Source organism: Camelina sativa, chromosome 10 (assembly GCF_030686135.1).
Source record: "Camelina sativa cultivar CO46 ecotype springtype chromosome 10, ASM3068613v1".
Lineage (NCBI taxonomy): Eukaryota > Viridiplantae > Streptophyta > Magnoliopsida > Brassicales > Brassicaceae > Camelina > Camelina sativa.
In genome coordinates this window covers 23,337,731-23,356,069 of record NC_141889.1, presented here as the reverse complement: position 1 = coordinate 23,356,069, position 18,339 = coordinate 23,337,731, and the positions used below count along the sequence as shown (strand labels likewise).

The 18,339-nt window shown below is 39.8% G+C and overlaps 1 protein-coding gene, 1 non-coding gene and 2 pseudogenes across 2 annotated transcripts in view; 1 reads left to right on the top strand and 3 right to left on the bottom strand.

Moving 5' to 3' along the window:
- Nucleotides 1-648: 648 nt before the first annotated feature.
- The window catches only part of LOC104719509 (ribulose bisphosphate carboxylase small subunit, chloroplastic 2-like), a 39,663-nt gene continuing 21,972 nt past the window's right edge, over nt 649-18,339 (top strand). Inside the window, exon 1 of the mRNA XM_087469288.1 lies at nt 649-849. The gene's annotated coding sequence lies outside the window, so the exon portion shown is untranslated. The remainder of the gene's footprint in view (nt 850-18,339) is intronic.
- LOC147937234 (uncharacterized) lies at nt 10,420-11,351 on the bottom strand (annotated as a pseudogene).
- LOC147937233 (uncharacterized) lies at nt 11,688-12,322 on the bottom strand (annotated as a pseudogene).
- Nucleotides 16,457-16,563, bottom strand: LOC147937232 (small nucleolar RNA R71). The gene has a single exon (XR_015569769.1). It is a non-coding gene; the product is annotated as a small nucleolar RNA R71 (small nucleolar RNA).

The window sequence follows — 18,339 nt, the reverse complement described above, 5'->3', positions numbered from 1 at the left end:
TATTTTCACAAATTATAATGTAGAAATAATTTTAACTTTAAATTCTTTTAAGTTTGTTACAATTTATTAGTGTAACAAATAATACAAATTGTTACACAATAATTATGACAGTTAGATATATTTAGCATTGTTTTATTAAATGATGTGATTATTAAATTTTAGTATCATTTGTTTTTGGTTAGTATCATTTGTATTAATCTTAGCATCACTTAGTAAATGATGTCAAATATTTAGTTAGTATAAAAAAATTATAAATGACGTTAAATATTTAGTTAAGATCGATTCTGAGAAATGACGTTAAGTTAACTTTTAGTATATGCATCACTTGGAAACCGATTCAAAATATTAACATCATTTAAAAAAAAATTATCCTCTATTTCGATCTACGTTTTATTCGACATCTTCCTTTTAGATCTTAAGGTCATCTCTCTCTCTCCTTATCACCGATGGCGGAAGAAAAGACAAAAATCTGATGATCGCTTTGAGATCGATTTGAGAGGAGAATCGAGAAAAAATACCCAAGAAACTCGTCTCTAATCCGGCGTGATCAGCATCTACACCGCGGCTGATTCAAACTCTAATTCTATCTAATGAAAGCTATTTGGTGACCAAAAAAAAAAAAAAACTCTGATTCTATTCTAGTTCCAGTCAAGTATCATGTCTACTTAACCCAAATGCCTTCGATCTACTCTTTTTTGTTTCTTGGTGAAACGTTAGTTAAAATCTCTGTGTAAATTTATGATTTATGCTTAAAAAGAAAAATTATGTCCATTTAAATCATAAAATTTGTTTTAACCATAAAAGAAAAAAAAGATATATCTAGTTCACTACAATGAAAATAGACCACATGTAGAAAACAATATATCGATGTTAACTCTTCATAAATCCCCATTTTTGAGTACGTTTTTTTAGTAGGCATCGAGAAGAACAAATTCAAAATTGCTAACTTTTAAGAGACATAAGCCACCAAATTCAAAGCAATTTTATAGTCCAAATAATACTTGATGTTTTACACAACCACTCGATGCTATTAACGGAGTGAAAGTCTTAATTGGATATAATTAAGATCTTTTACATAAACAGTCATGATGCATATAAAAAAAAAAGAAATACTCTTAAATAGCTCTTAAAGATGTTTTATAGATAAAAATAGTACACCTTCTCTCGAGAGAAGCTGCTCCTCTGTAGCTCTAGTCTGAAAGGCAAACAAAAGGGACAACCTATGGTGGATTGAAGAGGAAATTGGTTTCTCAAGGAGGCTCTTCCTCTCGACTGTTAGTTTAGACGATAAGAGAGTGTAGCTAGTGTAGGAAGTAGCGATTGAGTGTAGAGAAGTGTGAGTGACTGTAGATCGGATAAGAGAAAAGTGTAGAAGAAGAATTCTTACTTCCTACTTAATTTCGATCCTAGGTACAAACTACATATGGACAGTTACATAAAGAATATTCTACAAAAGATGCTGTACACATTTTACATAGTGAAAGCGACATGTCTCCTTAAACCCAACATGTGACTTCTCTTTGACTTTGCTCACCCACTTTTTCGCAAATCACCAACGGCTCTTTAAAAAGGATCTAGATATTTTGCTGCCATATAAGACTCACTCTCATGGGCTGGACTCGCTTAACTTCTTCTTGGTACGGACGACCCATCTCGTGTGTTGGTTGTACGGACATACGGACGCACGAATGGTGGTGTGAGTTCTCATACTCTCTCTTAAGCTTGATCAAGAGTATTTTTCAAGCTTGGACTCATGAACACCCACCTCATTAAAAACCTTAGTATAAAAAACCACTTGGGAAAAACTATACTCAAGGGAAAAAGAGTGTACGTGCCATGTTTGGCGCTTATGGCCGAGTGAGATCCTTAAGACCAAGTTTGGAGTGAATATATTCACATACTTGTGGACTTGTCGCCTTGGTGAGAATGTCGGCGAGCTGTTCAGAGCTTTTAGTGTGGCAAGGTAGAGTGACACCAAGTTGAATTTGTTGTCGGACCTTATGACAATCAACCTCGATGTGTTTTGTCCTTTCATGAAACACGGAGTTAGTGGCTATGTGAATGGCTGCTTCATTATCACAATGCATTGTGATAGGTTTTGGGGATTCAACTCCAAGATCCTTTAGTAGAGCTTTAAGCCACATCAGTTTGGTAGTTAGTTTCCTCATGGCTCTATACCACCTTTTGTTTCTTGCTTTTCCATGTGACAAGGTTGCCTCCTAGGAACGTGCAGTATCTGGTTGTGGATCGACAATCTTCACGGTCGCCGGCGTAATCAACATCACAATATCCTACCAATTTCATGTTCTCATTTCGTCCCATCCAAATTCCTTGTCCGGGTGCACCTTTGATGTATTTGAGGATCCGGTTCACCATTTTCCAATGATGGACAGTGGGGTTTTGCATATGTTGGCTAGCCTGGTTCACAGCAAAACAAATGTCAGGTCGAGTAATGGTAAGATATATAAGCTTACCCACTAGTCGCCGATATCGTGTGACATCTTCGAATGGGGCTGCCTCAAGCTCTCCCTTTCCTCCTGCCTTATAGTTTTCCTCAAGTGGTGTTGACACTGCTTTTAAACCTAGTATACCTGCTTCACTCAATAAATCAAGAGCATATTTCCTTTGTGATAAAAACAAACCTTAATCCGACCTATATACTTCTATCCCAAGGAAATATTTAAGTTCTCCAAGATCCTTAATGTCAAATACTGATTTTAGGAAGATTTTAGTGTCTTGAATACCTACCTTGTCACTTCCAGTTATGATGATATCATCAACATATACTAGAATGACTACAATACCTTTGTCACTTGGCAATGTGAAGAGAGTGTGATCAGTCTCTGATTTGCGAAATCCTCTCTCTAGTAATGTGGTGCTTAACTTATGGTACCATGCCCTTGGGGACTGTTTTAGACCATAAATTGCTTTGTTCAGTTTAAATACATTTCCTGGACCAATGGTGTCTTCTAAACTCGGTGGCGGTCACATATATACTTCATCTTCAAGCTTACCTTGCAAGAACGCATTCTTAACATCCATTTTCCACAATTCCCAATCTAAGTTGGTTGCAAGAAAGAGAACTACCCGAACAATATGGAGCTTTGCCACCGGTGCAAACGTATCAAGGTAGTCCCCCCCCATACGTTTGTATGAATCGCCGTGCTACAAGACGCGCTTTATAGCGTTTAATCTCCCCATCACTCTTGTACTTAATGGTAAAGATCCATCTTGATGTTACCGCTTTCTTGCCCTTGGGGAGGTCAGCCTCGTCCCAAGTGTGATTAGATTCCATTGCTTGCTTCTCGGCACTAACCGCATCACGCCATTCTTTATGCTCTTTGGCTTCTTCATAGGTTTGGGGAATCTAATGTTTATCAATATGGCCAAGAAACATTTGATGCTCCAAAGGAAAATGTGCAAGAGTGCAAACGGCTTGGATAGGGTGAGCAACCGCCATATTGTTATAGTAGACCCGAGTGTTTCGCCAGTTAGAGGGGTCAAGCTTAAGACGTTGGCTGCGACGTAGGGGAATAAAATCTTCATGATCATGTTCCTCATCATCAGGATCATTTGATATCATTGCATCGTCTGGTTGTGTATCTTCAGATTGGTGTAAATTTTCCTCATTGGCACCGGATTGTTCAGCTTGAGTGAGAGGAGCTTCGGCTTCGTTTGTCTCATTAGGGTCAAGGTCACCGAGTGGAACAGTATCTCTTGGTGAGTTTGGCCCGGTGATACTAGGGTTTTTGTGTCTCCTAGCAGGTTCAATTAACCTTATGCAGTTGTAATACTTAAGGTGTCAATCCAGTTGGGAAACTTCACTAACAATTAAGATGCAATCAAAAAATCACAAGTCAAGCCAATTCAAAGAGAGTGTTTGTCTAACAGTCCTAGAATGATCAGAATGTAAAACGGAAATGTGTTCTAGGATTAGAAACGAAAATGCACGACAAAAAGCGAAAATGAATAAAAACATAAACGATTCTAAGCATGAACTAAAAGGCAAGAAACGAAACAGTCTCAGGAATGTAATAAAAATCAGAAAGAAAGAGGTCCTAAGGATGGGAGTAATTGATGTCGGTGAAGTTTCCTAGCATACAGAGTGTTTAACATGCCACAAGAAATCTATCACTAAACAACGAACATTACAACTTAGCTAATCCAATCTCTTGGCAAAATCTACTCAGACCCAACCACTTCCATACCCAGTTCTCACTAGAGAAACATGGTTGAGCAGGCATGACAAACAAGTTCGTTCATGTCAACAAACATCCTAGACAACTAATCTCTTAGGCTAGGAACGTAAGTCTCTGGCACTAGTTGGTCAGACATTTCATCAAACACCTTTTGGGTGTGGAAATGTCTCGAACCTAGTTCCAATTGATCAGAGAGAAAGTAGCATTTCTAACACTAGTCCAGAAGGGAATCATAAAAATCAAAGCTTAAACACTCTACATCCTAAGATCCTCCACCTAATCTATCCCATCCTCAAGGACTACTACACTACTCAGATCCGAAAATCATTATCAAGGATGCAAACCTAGAAAATATAGAAACAAACATTCTTAGATAGATTGAAAAGTAAAGAACAACTTGTAAAAGAAATCAAATGAAAATATTAAATAAACTCAAAGGTGTCGGAATACAAAGTCTGAGAATGTTTTTGGTGGCTAGGGTAAACCTTCAGGAAAAGAACGAGATAAAAGATGAGATGTCTCAGCAAAGACTTAACAAAATGTATATATAGTAGTCCAACATGGAAAGCCCTAAAACTTAAAACGATAAGGTAAGGAGTCGGTTTGGTAATCTCCTGAAGCGTGTGAAACCAAACGTCTTTCTTCCTGACATGTGCGAAGGAGTCCGTGCGCGTCGAATGGAATGCAATGTCATCATGACTCGGACGGACGGCTGGGGATCATGGCTCGGATGGACGGCTGGGGAGCATAGCTCGGATGGATGCACTGGGGAGCATGGCTCAGACGGATGCGCTGGGGAGCATGGCTCGGACGGATGCGCTGGTGAGCATGGCTCAGACGGATGTGCTTCCAACGTCTCCTCAATACCTAAAATACTCCAAAATGCACAATGTATGCACGAATGATGCAAGAACTACCTAGACATGCAAAGTGTATAGAAAAGAATAGAAAATGATGCAAAACAATCAGTTATCCTAGCTAAATGCATGATAAATATATGCTAAGGAGAGACAAAATATAGACATATCACCCGGTTGAACTTTGGTTGTCCCGATCATTTGTGTTCCCCAGCCTCTCTAGTATAATGCGAAGGTTCCTTGCTCGATCAGATGGAGAAGTAGATAAGCCTTTGAGGTCCTCCCAATTCTTTTTATCATAGTATCCTCGAGATTCGACGAATTTGACATCACGAGACACCAATACTCTTCTAGTTTCAGGTTCATAACATTTGTAGCCCTTTTGTGTGGTGGAGTAGCCAATAAACATACTCTTGGTGCTTTTGACGTCAAGCTTGTCTCGCAACTCACCTAGACAAAGCACATGCACCCAAATACACGTAAATGATCAAAACTAGGTTTTTCTTTGTTTAGTACCTCAAATGGTGAGATGTCTTGTAAAATCTTTGTAGGAGTGCGGTTGATTAGATAACACGCTGCTAAGACCGCATCACTCCAAAAGCGCCTTGGAACTTTTGTGTGCAACATCATGGACCTTGCTTTCTCTCAGCTACACCATTTTGTTGAGGAGTGTATGGACAACTTGTTTGATGAATGATGCCATGTTTGTTGAAGTGTTGTTTAAAGGCATGACTTGTGTATTCGCCACCATTATCTGATCTTAGAATCTTAATCTTTGCATTATAATGGTTAGTCACATAATTTTGGAAGCTAATAAAGGCTTCAAGAACCCTATCTTTAGAAGGGAGAAGAGTTAACCAAATATACTTAGATTTTTCATCAATAAAAGTGACAAAATATTTTTGATTTTCTCTTGATAAACATGGTGAAGTCCACACATCATAATGAACCAAATCAAAACAATTTTCATAAATAGTAAGAGACTTCGGAAAGACAGATTTGCAATGTTTACCAAGGATACAAGCCTCACATTCATCATTTTTAAAAGAAATACTTGGAAAAATAAGTCCTAACGCACGAGTGCGAGGGTGTCCTAGTCTAGCATGCCAAATAGAGCTATTAATCTTATCAGCAACTGAATTAAAACATGAAGAAGAAGAAGATAGGTTCAAGTCCTCAAGCACATATAGATCATCCTTAGAGATTGCTTGGCCTAGCACTTTACTTGTCTCAATATCCTGAAAATGGACATCATTAGGACCAAATATTGCATAGCAATTTAAATCAGTGGTAGCTCTATTAACCGATAACAGATTAGATGTGAAACTAGGCATATAAAACGCTTTAGACACTTTATCAAATAATTTCAAGTTTCCAATTCCCTTAACTGGTACTTTCTCACCATTAGCTATAATAACATTTCCAAAGGCCGGTTTAATTTCATTTATTAGTTTAGATTCACTAATCATGTGATGTGAAGCTCCCGAATCAATAATAAGAGGTTTAGTAGACTTAAGAGAAAGATAAGAGTTACCAGAAGCTTCCTTGATGGATTTGATTAAGGCATCAAGGTCGGATTTCCTCACTAGCTTTGAAGTAGCTGCTAGTGCGGTTCCATTTCCTCCAGAGGCTTGGTGGTTTGGCTCGGAAGACGTTGCTTCTCCCATCATAGTCGCTTGATGGGCTTGCGGCGGTCCTCCTCGGTTGTTCATAGGCCGATTGACTCGGAGATGGGGGTGAAGGATCCAGCACCGACTCTTGAAATGACCAATATTCTTGCAATGGTCACTAACTGGTGGATTCTTGTCATCTTGTTTTTAGTATACCTTGTTTGCGGAAGCTATCTCCACCTTATTGGCCATTACAAGTTCTCCTTTGCTCCCAAACAAGCCCATGGAACCATGTTCCTTTTGGATCTGATTACAAACATCATCAAGGCTTGGGAGCTTATCCGACCTTAAAATATGCTTTATAAGGTCGTTGTAGGAGGGGTTTAGAGTTAGGAGTAGGCCAAACACTTTATCTTGCTCTCGCCGCTCATTCAGGATAGTTAGATCGAGAGTGGCCGGTCGAAGCATCTAAAGCTCTGCCCAAAGGGATCTGAACTTCCCAAAGTGTTTAGTGAACTCCATGTCCTCTTGGCTAAGGTTATTGATGCCTCTCTTAATCTCAAAAACTCGGTTTAAATTGGTTGTGTTTCCAAACACATTTTGTAATGTGTCCCATAGATCTTTGGTCGTCTCAAAATAGGAGTAGGCTTCGAGTAATGGAGCATCAAGATAGTTCTGAATGATGGCTAGAACACTTAGGTCCTCTTGGAACCACTTGTCTTCGCCTTTAGTGGCAACATCTTTGTCGTCTTCGGTTGTAGCCTCCTTTGGGGCTTCTTTTGATGTAATGTGGGTCCAAAGCCCTCGACCACACAGTGCCGTCTTTGTGGTTTTTGCCCACAACAAATAGTTCTCTCCTTTGAGAGTAATCGGAACAATCAAGGTCTTAGTACCTTCCATGCCGAAGAAACCATTGATTAAAGAAGAGAGACTTTCAAAATAGAAACAGAACACGAAGGAGAGTTTTGAAGGGTTTGAAGCGGAAGCATTTGGTGGGTGTGAAATCTAGAATCGGGAGCATTCACTCTCTGCTACCATGTTAGTTTAGACGATAAAAGAGTGTAGCTAGTGTAGGAAGTAGCGATTGAGTGTAGAGAAGTGTGAGTGAGTGTAGATAGGATAAGAGAAAAGTGTAGAAGAAGAATTCTTACTTCTTACTTAATTTCGATCCTAGGTACAAGCTACATATGGACAGTTACATAAGGAATATTCTACAAAAGATGCTGTACACATTTTACATAGTGAAAGCGACATGTCTCCTTAAACCCAACATGTGACTTCTCTTTGACTTTGCTCACCCACTTGTTCGCAAATCACCAACAGCTCTTTAAGAAGGATCTAGATATTTTGCTGCCATAGAAGACTCACTCTCATGATCTGGACTCGCTTAACTTCTTCTTGGTACGGACGACCCATCTTGTGTGTTGGTTGTACGGACGTACAGACGGTGGTGTGAGTTCTCATATCGACAACCACGATTTTCCAGTTATGTACAGTATAATGAACACTGACATCGTCAGAAGTGTTTGGCTGTGGATAAAGTGGGGTTAGCGATTGATGCGGCGGATCAGGGGTTGGTTGTAGAGCAAGGTTCGGTCGCTTGTGATAACGGTTCTGCAGGAAAGAAAAGTGGTTTCTAAACCACTATTTCTGGACTGGGCGGAGCAGCCAATGGTGTATAATATGGTCTTGCTAGACTCGGCTACTGGTCCAGTTATAGACTCACGGGATACTACAAGGGTTGACGCAGGAATCAATTTAGTACGGGTGGAGGAGGATTTGGCTCAGGTGTCTCTTAACTTGGAGGGTTCAGCGATGGTGGAAAATTTGTGTTCTGAGGATGTTGTGGAGCAACTCGGTGCTGATGACAATATGGATTAGGTGGAGTTGGTTACAGTTTCAGCTGAAGGGGATGGTCGCCTATTAGAAGAGCTACATCCTCAGGATGCATCTATTGATGCTTGATGGTGCAATCCCACAGTTCGGGTCAGAGGAGCCGTTTGATTTTTAGGCAGCTGAGAAAGGTCTTTTTGATGATATGCTAACGAAGTTTAATGGGGAAGTACGGGATGAGCTGGCCGCTAGGCTGCTGCTTCACCTGGTTTGCATCCGCCAATTCTTGATAAAAAGGGTTAGCTCCAGGAAGCGTTTTGCGCAATTGCTAATATCACTGCGGAAGCGGCCTGTTTTGGGGGTCTTTTGGATCTTGATATTCTTACAGGTTTTAGGATACTTTGGAGGAAAATGGAGGAAAATAAGCACTTCTGAATACAAACAAGAATATGAGATGGATGTTAGTTCACGTGGAAACCCGCCAGTCTAAGAAACCCGCCTGGCTAAGTAACGAATCCTAAACCGAAAATTTTCACGTTAAAATCTGCCTACTAGAGAAACTTGCCTAGCTGATAAAATACCCTAACTAGGTTGTTACCTTTTTTACCTTATTTTGAGAATTCTATAAATACTTTTTATTGGTTGGGAGAAGGAACCATAAGTTTTATTCCATGCAGCTTTTGAGAACTTGTAAGATTGAGGAGAAATATTCCTACTCTTGCTCTTGATTTGGAGTAGAATTTTGAACCCTTTGAATCTATTCCTTTGCAATTTCATCATGTTTTCTTCATATATGATTTCTATTAATTTTGTTATGTGTGATTAGATTTCCAATTGGGTTTTAGGGTTCTAACTAGGAGAGTCAATGATTTAATGGTTTAATTGGTTGATACGGAAATTCTATCTCTTTGTGGTTCTTTTATTTATATGTTCTTAATGCTACAATATGATTGATCCCCTTATTCTAGATTCTAGGTTTTTCTATGCATCAAAAGTGTTTGATAGAATGCATGAACCAATATAAATTGAGCAATATTTCTCTAACCTAGGAAAATTGATGTTACGGGATATTGTGAACTTAGTGGACTTGTTTGAAAATTCAAATTTGATTAGGAGATTACAAATGAAAGTTTAGTAATTGAGAGCTGGTATGTCTATATTTTGTCTCTCCTTAGCATGTATTCTTCATGCATTTAGCTAGGATAACTCATTGTTTTGCATCATTTTCTAGTCTCTTCTATAAACTTTGCATGTTTAGGTAGTGATATACTCCTGGCTGAGGATCTATTGGCAAGAACACACTTTGCAAGGTCTTGAAGAGGGATGAACGAAATGATGAAGAAGAATGGGTGGAAGATGCAGCGGAATGGAGAGATAAACGGCGGAGAAGGTGAAGATGTGGAATTGCAGCGGATTGAAGGGGAAGAACGAAGTGTACTTCTAAGAGAGATGGAGATCTCTTAGACTACAAGCTTGATTACAAATTAGATATGACACACTAAGAAGTAAACAAGATGAGAAGGTACTACACACTTCTCAGATCAAACAAGTAAAAAGAAGGTTTTTGATTAAAATGTTTGATAAGAAACAAATGAGAACTAAATTGTCTTTTTATAGGAGAAGGGGGACGAAGGAGTAGAGGAGAGAAGGGAGAAATAAAGGTCTAGGAAATCAAGCAAGAGCATTAACAAGGTCAAGCTCATGCACAATGCCTAGAAAAATACAAAAGCAATAAATGCAAAGTTTAAACGAGAGAAATAGAAAATGGGCCATGGCAAAAAGATGAGTCTTGGACCACGAAATGGGGTGACAAAGGGGCCTTGAAAGTGCCACTTAAGCCTCATTAAAAACCTTGTCAAGAAAACCCAATGGGGCAAAACTTGACAAGGGAAAAAGAGTGCATAAGCAACACTTATCCCTTCATCGAACACCGTGTGCTTCGGTCATCATTAAGGTGGTTTGAGCCATGTATTCTTGCTTCTTGTCCAGATCCTTGGTTAGTCCATTGATAGCTTGGTTGAGCCTCCTGGAACGACCAACACTTCCTCCAATGCTTCTGCTGGTACAAGCTGATCCTCCAATGCTTCTTCTGGTTCAAGCTGCTCCTCCTGTCCATGTTCTTTGGTTGAGCTGTCCATGGTCTCATCATCCTCTCCCACTTGAAAAGGATTTGACCTCAAATCCGAATTATCTGCATAATAAGGAAGAAGATCAGAAACATTGAAACTGCCATTAACTTTGTACTTACCTTGGATGTCGAGTTGGTAGGCATTGTTGTTGATCCTTTTGAGCACTTTGAACGGTCCATCGATTAGTTCTGACTCCTATTCAGCTGAAAATTGTTTACTCCTCAAGTATACCATTAGTTGTTGTCGAACCTCAAAGATCATCCTAAAACAACCATTGGATTTATGATCATGCATCATAATATCTCCAATTCTAGTCCTCGCAAAGACTTTGGACGAAATAAAATCTGGGGGCTCCTCTTTTGTACCTGCAAAGTTGTAAATACCTTTGGCAAAAATCAAGTGCATCATTATAGTCATGGATTCACTATAAACATGAAAACATATCTCAGCTTGGTACAAATCATTATCATTGTCATGTTCTGAATGTAATAAACTGATAATCAAAGCTCTAGAATCTTGAGAAACAAATTGGATTAGGGAATTACTTAGCTGAATAGTGCCTTGGGTATGATTGATGCTCATCATGATTAATGGAAGTGGATCTGGGGGTTCTTCTTGGATCATTATGACGCCGATGACATGTTGTTGCTCATCTTGATCCAAATCAGGTGGCTTAAATCGTTTGTCTCCTACTTTCTTTTCAGTTTTTCTTGTGCGCTTCATGACTGCTCTAAAGTCTGTATTCGCTCTGTTGACAAAGACAAGCGAATCATATCTGTGTGATTTTGGATAAGAGAGTCCTTGAGAATAAAAATACTTATCTTATGATTGTTGGATATGAGCACAAGTATTGCATCGGGTGGTTCATCTTGGAGCGTTGAGGAAGCTTTCATTACTTTTCCATGCTCCGCAAGATCTCCTACATCAAAAGGAAATAGTTTAGGCACATAGAAAAAGATCAAACAGATATTCATGTAGTTGTTATCAAAATAGAGTTTTAGAATAGAGCATCTTTGAGCGATCGAAGTAGTTTTCCTGAGATACTTCCAGATTCTAACTTCAAAATGAATAAATCATTTGTTGGCATATATCTGGTGGTTTCTCCTTGATTTGAACAGAACATGTTTCTTCTCCAAAGTACTTATGCTTCTCCATGTAACCTGTTCCTTTTTTAGCACTCATGGGATAGAACAAATGCATTATACTTGAAATATAGAAATAAAAAACATGATCTTTCACATTTGGTTTGCAATGCTCATTGTACAGTTTACAATCACACAACTCTTTTTCAAGAAAATGTCTCATGTCAGAAAAAGGTTTACCCATTACATGCTCAGTTTTACTTTTAAATAATTCCATTGCAATGTTACACAAAGAAACTCTCAAAGAAGAGTTAAATTCATGAAATTTTTCAAACAACAATCCTTTTGGCTTAGAGAACTCTTTAAAAGCAAATGTTTCAAATGTTGGAATCATTTTGTTCATAACAGATTTTGAAACACAAAATTTTTCACATTTTCTAAACTAAAACGTTTTTCATCTTGAGCAGAAATGATCAAAAAATAGTTACGATCTGTCCTAACCAAATCAATTTCCTTACAGTGCTTTCTTGGGTAGTCACAAAGGTATAGTATATGGACTGGTTTGGGCACAATGCTGATATGCTCCAAATCACTAATCAATGGGAAACTCATTTGTTTTGTTTCTAGTGATTCTTCTTTCGGAACTTGTAAAAAGGAAATTATGCTACTCGGCTACTCCGGTTCCAATTGGGTTAGTTTTTCAAGCACAAAATTAGATTGGATAAAAGAAAGATCACACTTAGCTTGAGATAGAGTCATAGGTCCAGTTGGTATAGCAACATCATCCTCAGCAATGAACTGTCTCTCCTGGGCTTCTCCTCCAAGCTGTTTCTCCTCGGGTCCGTTTCTGAGCTGTTCCTCCTCGGGTCCGGACTGGTCCTTTCTTTCAAACTCCTTATTCTCCTTTTCTTGCTCTGCTTGCTTCCATTGTCCTCCATTAGAATTTGTACCTATCTCAATACTTTTGGGAAAAGACAGGTGCATCATAAAAGAATTGAAAGTTTCTAAACCTTGATTTTTTACTTCCTTTGATTTTGAAAGTGTAGAAAACTTACATTGCTTCAGTTCTCCACTTGGTTTGAGTAATGATTTTAGACTTTGCTCGTGAACGACAATTGGTTCAGGGATCTTCTTTGGTTGAGATGTTGACTTAGCCTTCATCTTCTCAAATTTAATGTATTCAGTTAACGCCTCAAAAAGATATGACTGCGTCTTTGCCTCCACGGATTTTGGGATTTTCTTTTCAGGAACTGCTTTGATTGTGGCATTGGCTTGGGAAGCACGATGTAGCGCTTGTGGAGCATACTTATTCCTTATAAGTTTCTTAAGATCTCTCCACAATGTGATATTCGGCTCCTTGTAATACCAACGGTCATCAACTTCTTGCAACCATTATTTGTAAGCGTCTCCAGTAAGTTATGTAAGTGCAAAAGCTAATCTCTCATTTCTTGGGATGTCCTTGTTGTAGAACCAATCATCCATGTTTTTCTCCCACTCAAGGTAGTCTCCTTTTCCTGCAAATGTATAGAGTTTATGAGCCAGAGAGATTTTAGAATGAATCACAGATTTAGATTTGGGAGTGTGAGAGGTTTTCTGTGGACTGCTCTGGATTGATCTAGATGTGTCGTCTGGTGGCTTAGGTTTAAGATCCATGTATTGCCTTTGACGTAGAGCAACAAGCTTTTCATCGAGCATCATTTCCATAGCAGCTGTGATTGATTTCGTAATTCTCCTTTCTAGGCTAGAGGTGGATGACTCTTCCTCTTCTGATGTCACCATGGTACCTGAAAATAAAACAATGATCCAACAAGTAAATTGTTCCAAAAACACGTAACTAAAAATGAGATCTGGAAAAATATGAAAACGAATCCAAAAATTCCAAAATCAATTTTTAAAAATAATAGACTAAAAGAGGATCCAAATGCAATTGATTTCGTAATTTTTGAACAAGTAAATCATTTTATAACATTCTTGCAAGATGAATGAAAATTCTGGGAGAAACAAAGAGTGACAAATGGAATTTCAAAACCTGGTTGCAAAGTGGCTCTGATACCACATGATAGACTCCTGGCTGAGGATGTATTCGCAAGAACAGTCTTTGCAAGGTCTTAAAGAGAGATGAACGAAATGATGAAGAAGAATGGGTGGAAGATGCAGCGGAATGGAGAGATGAACGACGGAGAAGGTGAAGAGGTGGAATTGCAGCGGATTGAAGGGGAAGAACGAAGTGTACTTCTAAGAGAGATGGAGATCTCTTAGACTACAAGCTTGATTACAACTTAGATATGACACACTAAAAAGTACACAAGTTGAGAAGATACTACACACTTCTCAGTTCAAACAAATAAAAAAAAGGTTTGGATACACTTTTAGTTGAGCTGTGCATGGTCTCATCAGGTAGTTCTTGCATCATCTTTGCATACATTGTGCATTTTGGAGTATTTCAGGTGTTTAGGGGATGTCAAGACTGTTGGAACCAAATGAAGGCTGAGACATGCGACTCGACCAACGCTCCCTGGAGAGAAGCAATGCGACTCGACCGACATGCGACTTGGACGGGCTCCCAGGAAGAAGCACTAGCATCCCACTCGATCGATCATGCCTGGAATGAATGTCATCCCACTCGACCAACCACGCCAGACATCCGACTTCTTCCACCTCTTTGATCAAGTCGAGTGAAGATTTTACCTTGGGATTCAGCTTTCGACGTCTTCACTAAAGTTATAGAGAATTGAATCATATTTCCAATGCCTATACACCCAGCCCGAGCCTACATCACTCCAGTCGAGCACTAGTCGAGCCACCAGTCGAGCCACACGTCGAGCCACCAGTCGAGCCATCAGTTGAGCCACCAGTCGAGCCACCAGTCGAGCCACCAGTCGAGACATCATTCAAGCCACCAGTCAAGCCATCAGTCGAGCCAGCCTCCCCAAGCATCATTCAAGCCACCTGGGTCGACGCGCACTTACTCGATCGTACATGTCAAGAAGGAAGACGCTCCATCTCACACGCTTCTGGAGATTCCCAAACCGACTCTTTACCTTGTCGTGTTAAGTTTTAGGGCTTTCCATGTTGAACTATATATACATTTTGTTAGGTCTTGTCCAAGGACATTTTTTATCTCGCTTTTTCTTAAGGTTTACCTAGCCACCTAAAACGTTCTCTGATCTTGTAATCCATATAGCTTTGATTATATTGAGTTTTTGCATTGGATTTCTTATACAAAGTTGTTCATCTCGGTTTTAATCATTTGATGATGCTTGATTCAGTGTTTTCCGAGTTTGTATCCTTGATGATGATTTCTGGATCCGAGTAGTGTTAGAGTTCTTGAGGATGGAATAGATTAGGTGGAGGATATTAGTGTGTAAGGTGTTTAAGTTTAGATTCGTATGATTCCCTTCTGGACTAGAGTTAGAAATACTAGTTTCTCTCTGATCAGTTGGAACTAGGTCTTAGACATTTCCGCACCCAAAAGGTGTTTGATGAAATGTCTAACCAACTAGTGCCAGAGACTTGCAATCCTAGCCTAAGAGATTAGTTGTCTAGGGTGTTCGTTGACGTGAATGAACTGGTTTGTCATGCCTGCTCGACCATGTTTCTCTAGTGAGAGCTAAGTTTGTAAGTGGTAGAGTCTGAGTAGCTTCTGCGAAGAGATTGGATTAGCTAAGTCGTGATGTTCATTGTTTAGGGATAGTTTTCTTGTGGCATGTTAAACACTCTATAGACAAGGAGACTCCACCGACATCAATTACTCCCATCCTTAGGACGTCTATCTTTCTGATTGTTATTGCATTCCTGAGACCGTTTCTGATCTTGCATTTTAGTTCACGCTTAGACTCGTTTGTTCTTTCACTTATGTTTACTTCTTGTCATGCATCCTCGTTTCTAGTCCTGTAATTCATTTCCGTTTTGCATTGTGATCATTCTAGGATTGTTAGATATAAAACCACTCTTTGAATTGGCTTGACTTGTGATTTCTTGATTGCATCTTGAGTTGTAGCAAAGTTCCCATTTGGATTGACACCTTAAGTACTACAACTACATAAGGTTAATTGAACCTGCTAGCATACATACAAAATCCTAGTATCAATTTGGCATCGTTGCCATTTGGGATTCATTTTGCTACATTTAAGATTTCAAGTTTTGCAAGATTAAGTTCTGTTACACCTGTCATTCTGAGTACTGACTTGTTTTGGTTGTCTGCTTGTTTGTTTTGCATCTCAGGAACCAGTTGATTGCAACCTTGCATGCACACCAGATCAAGAGGAAATCACAATCTCCTACCTTCTATTGACGAATCGGTTGCAAAGACCACGACAAGCTCATATTTTCACTGATCATCCCGCACCAGTCACTATGGAACAACCTAACAGACCCAATCCGAGACCGCGACACAATGGTGCTGGAGATGCATCGAACACTCATACTCAGCATGCTAGAATCGTCCCTCCTGCTTTGCAGAATAACAACTTCGAAATCAAAAGTAGTCTGATTTCTATGATCCAAGGGAACAAGTTTCACGGGTTGCCTATGGAGGATCCACTCTTAGACGAGTTCGACCGTCTGTGCAGTCTCACCAAGATCAATGGAGTGAGTGAGGATGGTTACAAGTCGTGACTCTTCCCATTCTCCCTGGGAGACAAGCTTCATAAATGGGAGAAAAACATTCCCGAAGGATCAATCACCACTTGGGAAGACTGCAAGAAAGCCTTCTTGACCAAGTTCTTCTCCAACGCCAGAACAACACGTCTCATGAATGACATCTCTGGCTTTGCTCAGAGGAACGCAAAATCATTCTGTGAAACCTGGGAGCGTTTCAAGGGTTACTAGAGCCATTGTCCACATCACCGATTCAGCAACGAGTCATTGCTGAGCACTCTCTACTGTGGTGTGCTACCAAAGATACGTATGCTGCTTGAAACTGATTCAAACGACAACTTCCTGAACAAGGACGTCGATGAAGGATGTGAACTCGTTAAAAACCTCGCCCAGTCTGATGGCAATTATAACAAGGATTATGACCGTACAGTTAGAGGAGAGTCTGGGTCTGAGTAGAAGTACAAGACGGACCTTAAGAATGTCAGTGACAAGCTTGACCGCTTCTTGATAAGTCAGCAGCAGACTATCCACTTCGTATCTGAGGATGACCATTTCCAAGTTCAAGATGGGGAGGGTGATCAATCTGAAGAGATCAGCTACGTCCAAAATCAAGGTGGATACAACAAAGGTTACAACCCCTTTAAGGTGAACCCCAATTTGTCTTACAGGAGCAGCAACATTGGAAATCCCCATGATCAAGTGTACCCTCCTCAGCAGCAACAACAAGGTCAACAAAAATCTTTTGTGCCTTACCATCAAGGATTTGTGCCTAAACAACAGTTGTAGCAAGGTTACCAAGCTCCTTCAGGACCACCAACAGGATTTGCACCTCAACAAGTTCAGCCTACTCACGCTCCTGATCAATAAATGAAGCACATGATGCAACTAATTCTTCAAGGTCAAGCTAGTGGTTCTCTGGAAACTGCCAAGAAGCTTGCTGAACTCAGTCAGCGAATGGAGTGTTCCTACAATGATCTGAATGTCAAGTTTGAAGCACTTATCTCCAAGATGAAGTATATGGAAGGCAAGACGGCTTCTACTTCTACCCTAATACATGGCCAACTACGTGGAAAAGCAGTTCACAACCCCAAAGACTATGCTACTATCCATGCCATCACCACCCAAGTTGTAGATGTACGGCTCACTGAGGACAATGAGAGTTTAGATGGAGAAGATTTTCTTCAAGATGAACTTCAGATAAAGGATCTTGTCGAGGTGCTCAAAGATCCAATTAAGTCAGCCAAGCAATCTGATCCTGAAGCTACTAAAGAACCCGCTGCTTCCAAAGATAAACCTGTGAGATTCATTCCTCGACCATACAAGCCACCTCTACCATTTCCAGTGAGGTTTAAGAAACAGCTTACTGAGAAGTATAAAGATCTGTTTGAAAAACAAGTCATGGAGATTGAACTTAGGATGCCTTTGCTTGATGCATTTGCACTTGTGCCTCAATATCAAAAGTTTTTAACTGATTTGGTAACAGAAAGGACCAAAGAGAAGGTGGAGATAGATAAAGGAGCTCAAGCTAAGGCTCTGAAAGATGAGAGGGTAGTGCATGTCATAGGTGGGGTTATTCATGAATGCAAGGTTGTTATTCAAAAGATGATTATCCCAAAGAAGGTAGAGGACCCTGGTTCTTTCACCTTGTCTTGTTCTCTAGGTCCATTGGCCTTCAAAAAGTGCCTCTGTGACCTTGGTGCTTCTGTAAGCCTCATTCCACTCTTTGTAGCTCAGAGGCTACGATTCAACAAATACAAGTCATGCAACCTTTGCTTAATATTGGCTAACAGGACTACTAGATGGCCTCATGGTCTACTAGAGAACATGTCCATCAAAATTGGACAAGATGAGATTCCTGCTGACTTTGTGGTGCTGGTAATGGATAAAGAGCCAAAACATCCACTAATACTGGGAAGACCTTTCTTAGCTACAGCTGGAGCAATCATTAATGTCAAGAAGGGGATGATTGATCTCAATCTGGGTAAAAACTTCAAGATGAAGTTTGATATCAAGGATTCTAAGAAGAAACC